The following is a 12368-nucleotide window of genomic DNA, read 5'->3' as shown; positions in this document are numbered from 1 at the left end:
CAGGCTCAACAATCGGAAGATATTGGGTCTGCATCTGTTACATCTGAGGCTACTAGAGTCGGGAATTTCATGAAGATGAACCCACCTAAGTTCCCTGGCACCAAGGTGGAGCAAGATCCATATGTGTTCGTGGATGAGATGGAAAAGATCTTTAAGGTGATGCATGTGGATGAGGTTGAAGGGGTGGAGCTAGCAACCTATCAGCTCAAGGACATTGCGAATCAGTGGTATGCCGACTGGGAAGATGCAAAAGGTGAAAGTGCTGAACCTACAGTTTGGGGCGAATTTGTGGAAGCTTTCCTTGATCGATTCTTTCCTTTGGAGTTGAGGGAGACCAAAGTGGAAGATTTTATTAATCTGAAGCAGGGCAGTATGTGTGTCCAGGAGTACACTTTGAAGTTTAATAAACTAGCCCGCTATGCACCAGAGTTGACTAGAAATATGAGAGCCCGAATGAGGAAATTTGCATCTGGCCTTACTGATAACCTGGTACTTGAGTGCCAGGGGGCTATGTTGAATAAGGAGTTAGAATTTGCTCGACTGACCGTTCATATGCAGTAGTTGGAAGAGAAAAAGAAAAAGATTATTGAATCTAGAGAGAAAGACAGACAGGCTAAGAGAGCTAGACCTACAGACCAACACCAGAGTCAGCTGCAGAGTGGTAACTGGGGTAATAAGTGGTTGCAGAAGAAGATGTTTTGGAATAATGCACAATCAGCAGCCAGCACCCCAGCGCCCAGACCACCGACAGACAGACTAACTCAGAGTTTTCAGACTCCTCATGGATCTAAAGCTCTAGGCACACAGTATTAGGGCAGTGTAGCCCAGCAGTGTCGTACTTATCTACAGTGCGAGGTTTGCGAAAGGAATCATCTAGGGAATTGCTGGTTTGAGGGGAGAAACTGCTATACTTGTGGAGAAGTGGGTCACCTTCAGAGATATTATCCTTCTGCTGGAGAAAATATGGGGAGGGGGGCGGGGGTTAAGTCCCATGTCGCCTCCACAACTCTTTTTCCTAAGGGTGCCCCTTCAGCTGCCGGGAGCGGTCTCAACCGGTTATATTCTTTGACTAACCGCCAGGAGGTGGAAGCTTCACCAGATGTTGTCACCGGTATGTTATGAATCCTTTCTCGTGATGTTTATGTATTGCTTGATCCTGGGTCTACTTTATCTTATGTGACCCCTTATGTGGCTGTTGGTTTCGGGTTTGAGCCTGAAGTTATTGTAGAACCGTTTTCTATTTCTACTCCTGTAGGTGATTCAGTTGTTGCTAGAAGGGTATATAGAAATTATGTCGTGTCTATTCATAGTAGGGAAACTATGGCAGACCTTATAAAACTGGATATGATAGATTTTGATGCCATCCTTGGGATGGACTGGCTCCATTCGTATTATGCCACCCTTGATTGCAGAACCCAAAAGGTCACCTTTTCTTTTTCGAATGAGACACCAATTATATGGGCAGAGAGTTATGTGGAACCTAGAGGTCACTTTATCTCTTATCTTAGAGCCCAAAAGCTTATCTCCAAAGGTTGTATGTATCATCTAGTTCGAGTAAAAGATTTAAAAGTTGAAAACCTTCCTCTGCAGTCAGTCCCTGTAGTGAATGATTTCCCAGATGTCTTTCCTGAAGATTTCCCAGGCATACCCCTTGATAGGGAGATAGATTTTGGCATTGATGTGTTTCCAGACACTCATCCTATTTATATTTCGCCATATAGAATGGCTCCCGCGGAACTAAAAGAGTTAAAGGAATAGCTTGCAGACCTCCTAGACAAAGGTTTTATTTGTCCTAGTGTTTCCCCATGGGGTGCACCCGTGCTCTTCGTGCAAAAGAAGGATGGGTCCCTTCAAATGTGCATAGACTACCGTCAGTTGAATATGGTCATGATTAAAAATAAATATCCTCTTCCTAGGATTGATGACCTTTTTGACCAGTTTCAGGGTGCCAAGTGTTTTTCAAAAATAGACCTTCATTCGGGTTATCGTCAGTTGAAAGTTAGGGAGTCAGACATACCCAATACAGCCTTTCGAACCCGATATGGCCACTACGAATTTCTAGTTATGTCCTTCGGGTTGAGTAACGCCCCTGCAGCCTTCATGGATCTTATGGATAGAGTGTTCCGTCAGTTTCTTGACTTGTTCATCATTGTATTTATTGATGATATTCTGATCTATTCTAAGAGTAAAGAGGATCACGCCAATCACCTCTGAATTGTTCTTCAGACCCTTAAGGATCATCAGCTGTATGCCAAATTTTCTAAGTGCAAATTCTGGTTAGATGTTATTGTCTTCCTGGGGCATATTGTGTCGAGTGACGGATAAGAGTGGATACCCAAAAAGTTGAAGCAGTGGGAAAATGGCCTAGACCCATAATCCCAATCGATATTCGGAGTTTCTTGGGTTTGGCGGGGTATTACAGAAGGTTCATAGAGTGTTTTTCTTCCATAGCTGCTCCGCTTACTAAACTGACTCAAAAAAAGATGAAGTTTGTGTGGTCTGACTTGTGTGAAAACAGTTTTGAGAAGTTGAAGGACAAGCTGACTACTGCTCCTATTTTGACATTCCCGAGGGCGTAGATGATTTTGTGGTTTATTGTGATGCGTCCCATGTGGGACTTGGTTGTGTATTGATGCAGTGTGGTAAGGTAATAGCTTATGCATCCAGGCAGTTAAAGGCGCATGAGCGCAATTACCCCACTCATGACTTGGAGTTAGCAGCCGTGGTGTTTGCACTTAAAATCTGGAGGCACTATCTCTATGGAGTGCATGTTGATATTTATACTGACCATAAGAGTTTGCCGTATGTTTTCTCCCAGAAAGAATTGAACCTCAGGCAGAGGCGTTGGATGGATCTTTTGAAAGACTATGATATGAGTCTGCATTACCATCCGGGCAAGGCAAATGTTGTAGTTGATGCCCTCAGCAGGTTGTCTATGGGCAGCCTTTCTCATGTAGAAGAAGGAAAGGAAGAGATGGTAAAGGATATTCACCGCCTTGCAAATCTGGGAGTGCGACTCTTAGATTCTAAAGATGGAGGGGTGATTGTTCATAAGTTAGCTAAGTAATCCATTTGTGCTGAAGTTAAGGAGAAGCAGGTTGAAGATCCCATCTCGATGCAAATTAAGAAAGATGTGGGTCAACAAAAGTGTCACACCTCAAATCCTATTGGGGTGGACTGGCACCCGTAACCGAGGAGGCCCAGGAGAACCAGCTTATAACCTTATACTTCCCATGCATACCTCTATGATAACTCGAAATTCGAACAGCATCATGTCGTATATAAAAGGAAATAATCACCTGTATAAGCTCGAGCACACATATATATGTATATACAATACTTGGACGTTGAAGCCATCACGTTTATTAACAAAAGCCACCTTGACTGTACATTAGGTCTACAAAGCCTTTAGACAATACACAGAGTATAACTAAGGTCGGGACACACCCCGCCATATAACTAACTTCTACACAATGCCCAAAGTGACTGGATATGACACGAAAAGCCCCAAAGCAAACTGGAGTTCACCAAAAGCAGTTGGATATCCTGGCTCCTACTTATACGGTGTATGAGCTGAGGTACCTGTGCTTGCAGCATGAAATGCAGGTCCCCCGTGGGGGACGTCGGTACGAAATATGTATTGAGTATGTAAAGCTGTAGATAATCACATATGATATAGGAGCTCAATAGAAATCAGAAACAAGTGAATAAATCGTAATAAGAGTGGACCACACTTACTAGAACTTGTGACAACCTGTACATTGTATTTATTCAATCACTTTACCTTCGTTTTTATCATCTTTGTAATCATTACTGTACTGTATTGTGACCACTAGGCTGCCTCCAGTACATATCAACTGGGATCGACCCATGATAGGCTTATACCCCTAGGATACCACCCGATAAGAGAGAACTTTCATCACTTAGTTCAATTAATCTTTGAGATTGTTATTTCGGTTGCCACCGCATTTTTAATACTTTGAAACAATGATACATCAATAAGAGACATATAAATAGACCATCAATGCAATAACAATGAAGTAAGAACTCATTGGCACATCAATGAAGTGTTTTGGAGTCATCAATGCCATAACAATGAAGTAGGAACTTATTGGTATATCAATGAAACGTTTTGGAGTCATTAATAGCACATGGATCTTGTTTGAGTAACCGGATACCTTCTGACATTCATTAGTGCAATAAACATGTAAGATTTGGAAGACAAGTAAGTATTGGAATGTCTTGACATCTTGTAGGGTGGAAACAAGTCATTGGTAATGTAGGACATCATACAAAACCATTATGGATCACATGTTATTGAATAACTTTGGAAACTTTCTTAATAGAACAATTGTTCACTTTCATGCCAAAGATATAGTATAGAGTATGCTTTACATACCTGACTGTCAACCTTCAATACTAGTCCCAAATGGACTTCCCGTCTTTTCGGATTACTTATCTACAATGAACATATATAGCAATCTAGTATTAGCAACCAAACTTCACAATTTAATTATTTGAATTCACCAAACTAGTGGTTAAGTAGTAAGCCTTAATTACACCATAAAGGGTGTCACTTTAACCCTCCTATACTCCAATTACATTCACATGCCATGCATACTCATACAACATCCTCCAATATCAAGTTTGGATTCATTTATCCTTCCAACCAATTCATTAAATCAAATTGAGCCATAGACATAAATAATCATCAATGCAATAGTATATCACCATATCCACCTTTCATAACTCGATTACCATATCCACCTTCCATAACTCAATTACCATATCCACCTTCCATAATTCAAAACAACCAAACCATGCAAAATAGTCCATAACCCTATTTCCATCACCTTTCAATAACAACCAATACATATAATCCTCTATCACACATATACATATGGAAAAGAACAAAGGAAAACAATATTCATACCTTAGAATTCACCTCTTGATTATGCAATCCAGTTTTCACAAATTATAGGTATTGTTCAAAGCTCTCGAGATGGCAAACGCAGTTATCGAATTACTTTGGAATTTCTACGGTTGAATCAAAAGTAATTTAAAGGTCAAATTTGGCTAGGGTTTGTTCTTCCTCAATGATTGATGATGAAAATGAGTTTTTGAACTCATATACATGTATATATACACATATTCCCGTCCATAATATAATAGGAAATGACCAAAATGCCTTTAAAATTTAAATAATGTCAAATTTGTCCTTTGGTGGACTGTTTTGATAAGCTAAAGTAGATCGACCACAACTCTTTGATCCGATATCGGATTTGGGTAAAATTGATATCGTTGAAAGGATAATTCAAAGGGATTTCATTTCATATAAAGAAGGCCACCCAGTTCCTCCTTTACAAGGAGTTATGGTCGTTTGAAGTTGACCCTAAAAATTCAGCTGACCTCAGTAGTTTGTGTGCAAGAAATTTTTCTGCACATTTACTATTCCCAAATATCCCGACCACCGTTTAATAGTTTTGAACATGCTCGATTATATCTGAAACCTATTCCTTTTTGGAAATTTTTATATCGTTGGAAAGCTTATTCAATAACCTTCGCATGGAACCATCGACGGGCAAATTCCAGTATAAATAAAAAAAATTAATTCCATATAAATAAGACCAATACACGTACTTGAATACGCCAATACACGTACTTGAATACGGGGTGTTACATCCTTCCCCCCTTTAGTACATTTTTCCTCGAATGTTAGCGTAGTTATTCAACCGAAACAAGTTCAAGTCCATCATTAATCTTCACATCATCACATAAATACTATGCATATATAAAAAAAAAACTTACTTGTTAATTTTTTAACTCCGTATCTTAAACTTCCTCTTCATCTTTGAACAAATGAGGGTACTTAGATTTCATTGCTTCCTCAGCTTCCCATGTAATCTCTTCCCTTTAACGATTTCTCCGATGTACTTTCACAGATGCTATCTCTTTATTTCTCATCTTCTTTACTTAGCGATCTAGAATAGAAATAGGCACTTTCTCATAGGTAAGATCTTCCACAACTTGCACATCCTCAGTAGAAGTGATATGTGATGAATCTCCGATGCACTTTCAAAACATTGACTCATGAAATACCGGATGTACTGATGAGAGCTCTTGGGGTAGTTCTAATTCGTATGCAACTTGTCCAAACCTTCGAGTGATCTTATATGTAAACATAAGCAATGGGATGGCAATAGCCTAGACGGCGCCTATGTAAACATAGGCGATAGCCTAGGCGGCGCCTATGTAACATAGGCGATAGCCTAGGCGGCACCTATGTAAACATAGGCAATGGGATGGGCGGCGCCTATGTAAAGAATTCAAGTCACTTAAACACTCCGTTTTGGGGACAAAGTGGTCCTTTTCCACCCTTACTTATCCCTAAACAAGAAATTCAGTTCCAAGGACCCCAAAAATACACCTCTATTCATCAAGTGCTCAAAGATTCTCCTTAAGGTTTCAAAATAAAAACCCAAATTGTTCAAGATTTGACCGTAGGTTTTCAAAGATAATTACATATTTGGAATCACCAATCCGCAAGCTTCAAGAAACATCTATTATCCGTGGAAATAGAGGTACGTGGGGTTATCCAAAAATCTCATGGGTGTAGTTTTTATGAACATGCATGATTTTAAATGGAGGTTTTCAATCAAATGCTAATACCTTGCTTTCAATATGATTTCTAAGTCATTTACTTTATGTCATCGGAATTGTTTGACCATATACTTCAATGGTTGAAACCATGCATATGTGATTTGAGATTTTCCATGGAAGTTGATAAATATGAATGATAAGATGGCCCATCTTGGCGATAATATGCAATGGCCCTTTCGGCAATGATATGCAATGGCCCTTTCGGCAATGATATGCAATGGCCCTCTCGGCAAGGATATGCAATGGCCCTCTTGGCAATGACCTGCAATGGTTCTTTCGGTAAATTAAAACAGAAATCATTTGTCAGGGTTTTGCTTCCGGCATGTACTTGTACTCAAGGTAGACGATTAGTAGATACAAATTCATTTTTACTAGTGACTGTTTTTTAGAAAAATTCTAAATACAATATTTGTAAAGAAGATAAGACACTTTTGTTTGTCCTCCATGATCTCAAGAAATGAGATGGACACTTCAAAAGGTCTTCAATATATGGGTACTAAACCCATTTTTAGGGCTACCCAAAAATACCGTTCTTGAGCATTAGTGCTCTGGTATGGTTCCTAATTTGCTCGGGAATTTTTGAAAGAGACTCTCATTTTTGTGTATTGGTCCCTGCATCCACAGAAAAATGATTAGTTTGAGGTAAACTAATCCGGATCATCACCGATTTTAAACTATTAGTAATTTTCCTTTCATCTACCACGACAGGCGACGAATTAGTAGCTGAGTGGAAGTCCAATTTTGTAAAGCCTCTCCTGGTGTAACCTTCTTTACCTCACTGGACTTTGAAAAATCTTCTGGTATAGCATTGCATCCCTCGAACAGATTTCCTATCCCTTCCTAAAGACCATCATCATTTGACATCTCATGTATGGGAAATGATTGGTGTAGGAGTGACGATAGTTTAGACGAACTCTCCTTTGAATTATCTTAGATCTCATCTTCTTTTCATGGCTGGTACTCTATTCCATGCTTAAATGCTTTTTCTCGGACCATAACAGGCTCAATAATTCATTCCAAATCCATACTTAAGACGACCACAACTTTCTCTATCTTCTCCATTTCTTCTGTTCTTTTGAGTCATTCTGTATTTACCTTAGTGATGACCTTGCTAGACGCTCATTCACCCTCTATTTCAATCATGTTAACTGTAGGTCTCCCATGGTTAGGCAATGGATTACTGTTAACATTTGTTGTCGGCGACTGAAGTGTGATGACCTTCTGATCGATCAAATCTTGGATCTTATGTTTCAAGTTAATACAATCCTCGGTACTGTGCCCCGCTGCTCCTGAATGATAGGCATAATTTTGATCGGGATAATAAAATCGAGAGTTGGGATTAATAGGCTTTGGCTGGATCGATCACAAATAACCAGCTTTCATCAATCTTTCGAAGAGCTAGGTGCGACTTTCATCTAGCGGCGTGAAGTTTTGGGGAAGTTTCTTTTCGAAGTTTGGACGTGGAGGGTTATAATGGTTCTGATTTACAGGGGAGGTACTTAATGATAATTTGGAGATGTTTGGACGTTTATTTGGTTATTTGAAAAAGTAGCTTGAGTATTAGGCTGATAATTTGGCTGTGGAACTTGGCACTAGGGTAAAATATTTCGAATTGGAGCTTGAAATTGGGGTTGAGCGTAGAATACAGGCTGAAAACTTGATGACGATGATGAGGAAAGAATATTCCTAGGTTTCAATTTCCTCTTTAACTTATCAAAAGAATTAGTAGAGACTGCAGTCGCATCCTCTCTTTTCTTCTTTGGGAATGCAGAAGATTCAGATGATGTTGGGGTTTTGACAATTTTTCCTGTTCGGATGCCTTCCTCTAACGATTCCCCAATCTTTACTAAATCTGCGAAAGTTGCTCGGACCGCAGATACCATCCTGGTATAAAATTCTCCTTCCTGTGCGCGAGACAAAATCGATACCATTTCTTCCTTAGACATAGGAGGTTGTACTTTAGCAGCCTCTTTTCTCCAACGAAAGGCGTAGTCTCGAAAACACTCGTTATTCTTCTGTTTGATCCGATCTAGTGAGTATCAGTCAGGGACTATCTCAATGTTAAATGCGAACCTGTCAAGGAAATCCTTGGCCAATGCTTTCCAACCAACCCATCTTTTCAGTTCCTGAGACATGATCCACTCTAAGGATTTGCCACTTAAACTTCAACTGAACAGATGCATCAATAACATCTCATTTTTCCCTACCCCCACCATTTGGTCACAATACCTTCTTAGATGGGTCATTGGATTTCTGGTGTCATCGAACACTTCAAATTTAGGGACCTTATACCCTTCTGGTAGATCTATTCCAGGGTGAACACATAAATCATAATACCCTAAACCGTCGTGGTCCCTCACTCTATGAGATTCTTTTATTCTCATGATCTCTTCATTCATAGCTATCAACTTTATTTCATGCTCGGTTCTCCACTCTTTCTTCTTTTCCTCGTAAGGGTCCATCTTAAGATTAGGAAGGGGATTATAGATATCAAGAGATATAATGGCATGGAGAGGATTTGGAAGGGAGGCTTTATTTTACGGATGAAATGAAGCAGGTTAGTAGGTGGGGCGAATGTTATGAAAATTAGAAAGGTTTTGTGTAATTTGAGAGTGGTTTGGTGGAATTGGAAAAGAATTCTGCAGATTTGGAGATGAATTTGGTGGATTCGGGAATAGATTTGATGGATTTTGCCGGTTTGGGAGTGAATCTTATGAATTTGGGAACGAATTTTCTTGATTTGAAAATGTGTACTGAGGATTTGGGAATGGATTTGGAGATGAGTTTTTTGGGATTAGAGATGGATTTTGTGGATGGTAGGCATCTGGGTTATTTTTGAGATTGGTGTTTTGGACAAATGGAGGAGTAGAGACAGACGATATGTTATTTGGCCGATTTCCGAGAATTGGTGTAATGAGGGGAGAAATTTGGAGTGGAGTATCGTGTCCTCCTGAATCGGGGGCATTGACAGTGATGTCTAGGTTAGCCAAATCTCGAGTGAGATTTATTTCCTCCTGAAGCATTTCTAATTTTCTTGCGAGTTCCGCAATCATCTCACTTTGTTCCGCTATAACATTATCCCTGATGTTCAATGTGTTTTCTTCATCATTTCCAGACATTATTAAATGATGGTCATAGGATGAGATTTTATGCGCTTTTGACCGGGTGAAGTAGGGATGTTCTGCCAGCTTATATCAACACAGAGTAGTTTCTATTATCTGTAAAGTAAAACAACTCAAAGGCAGATGTGTTAGTTTCCGTATGTGATAAGTAATGCAAAATATTTGACAAGAAATAACCACGTAGAGTTGATTGAGTCATAGCCAAATTCATCCATAGGAGCATAGCGGATAAACATGCCTTTGATCCAAACAAACACGCATAAGCACCTAAGACAATTATATTACACAACATTATAATAATGCATATCATAACTGGGGTGACCCTTTTTGAGCCAAGGGTTCAGGCCTAACGATTTTGAAGAAAATATATGCTTCCTTAAAGTCAATCCATTATCCCCTAACTTATGTAGACACGAAAAGGGCATAAATGCCTACAAACGACAACAAAAGAGGGATACAATCTTAGGGAAAAAGGGAAGTAACATGAAAGAAGATAAGCTCCCACTCAGGGGATAGAAAATACTAATTCCTGAGTGCTTCTTCTATCGTCCTTCGCCTTCTCAGCTTCGTCCATTTCTTATATTGGTGATATCCGTTGACGTTCAAATTGTGCCTTAGATGAAACCTCCCAAATCAAACAATTTCTTGCTTAACTTGCTTCAATTCTTCTCATGAAAGTAAGCAAATCAAGCTTTTTCCCGACCCCCAAAGGATAATGGATTGAATTAGACAGGCATTGTTTCTTCAACACATAAATATGGTTCGTCTATAATTGACTCGGTGTCAATAGACGCAGGGTAGGTTTTCTAATGAGCCCAATACCCCTCTCGGGTATTGGGTCATCCTAGGATCATGCCTAAAATAAGGTTTTGGTTTCGTTCTATCCTAGGTGTCTAGAGTGGGTTTGAACCCTGGTTCTTAAGCAGAAAACTTTAGTTTGAAAATACGAACAGCCATCAGACGACTCACGTGCTAATAAGCCATTCGTATTTACAACACATTTTGAAATTGAACAACAGGGGCCGGGGCATCCACGATACCCCAAAACAGTTTAAATAATGCAAGAATATGATATGAGATGTGATAGTTAAACTTTACAGAATCAAAACATACAAACACATAAATAGATAATCAAAAGACGAAATCAAACATTTGGTTAGAACCTACTTACAAATCCCCAGCAAAGTCGCCATTTCTGTTTTGCGGAGAATTTTTGACTTTTTGAGAAGAGTCGTCACTTAATTTTGAAAAGGAATCAAGAAACCTTTAGAGAGTTACTTCAAATGATTCGAAATAGAAAAATTGTTTTAAGTTAGAGATTCTAGATAAGCGGCTCCTATTAACGTTTTAGGAAGGTGTTAGACACCTAAAACATCTGCTAACTTGCGGTTATCTGGACTGTTTGAAAACGTCTTTTGACTAACTTCAAAAAGATTAATTTGCTGAAAAGTAATTGATTAGGAAAAAGTTTTTGCAAAATCAGTTTTTTAGCGACTTAGTTAGGGATTCAACTAGGTTAGCAAGAAACACGTAAAACAAGCAAGCAAAAGGGAAAGAGGGAAGGGGAGAAGTAGTGATTTAGGCTTTTAAGCCCAAACCGTCGACCCCGTCCTAATCTAGTTGGATTTTCAACCCATTTTCTTTCAACCGTCTTGATCTATTTTTCTGAACCTTTGGCTCGGGTTCGTTCCACCTGTATTAGTTTACAAGTTTGACTTTGAGGCCCAAATGAATAAAAATAAAGAAATAAGACGACGAATAAATGAATACACGAGACAATGATAAATAACTAAATGAGTAAATAAATGAGACATTTAAGTCTCTTAGCCGCTTCAGATACGGGACTTTAATCCATGCTTCTTCTTTAAGCTTCTTGTATCCAATAGGCCATAGGGTCGATATTTATCTTTTTTTAGGGCTTGACTCGAAAGGATGGGCCTTGTTGGCCCATTAGAGAATACAAAGAGTCCGTTTGGACTCCAATGAATTGTCATGCCAAAGAAGAAAAAGAAATGAAATTAATGCACATCCAAAATACAAAATGCTACATGGAGAAATAATATAACAAAATTGATAAACAACAGTCAACTTTAGTAACTCAAATGAACTTGAAGACAGTAATTCAATATGGCAGGGCCACGCAATCAATATAATAACACACAGCATACTCCATCAGAACAAAAGAAGTTTGGTCTAGAAGCATCATAATATCACAGCTTTTCAAGGAAGAATGAAGCATGGAGTTGCAAAGCAGAAAGAAAAATTATAACTGAATTAAACTGAACAGGTTACAAAACTACGATTTTTATCTAACAAACTACAATTCAATCACAGTAATACTATTGCTATCTCACAATGGTACCACAATCTACTAAGGGGTTGACAACTGACCTCACATGATAAAGAACAAATACCCATTTTACCAAACATAGACTCGACATTCATTCCTTATGTAATTTACTTTATACATCGAGAAGCTCTTTCAATTAGGACTGAATCACTGAAAATGTTCTCAATTCTTACTCAGGTGCTCATTCAGATTCAACACCCAACCAGTTGCTGACAGTACCCTTGAAACACTGGAAA

Source organism: Capsicum annuum, chromosome 3, assembly GCF_002878395.1.
Source record: "Capsicum annuum cultivar UCD-10X-F1 chromosome 3, UCD10Xv1.1, whole genome shotgun sequence".
NCBI lineage: Eukaryota > Viridiplantae > Streptophyta > Magnoliopsida > Solanales > Solanaceae > Capsicum > Capsicum annuum.
This window is presented reverse-complemented; position numbering follows the sequence as displayed.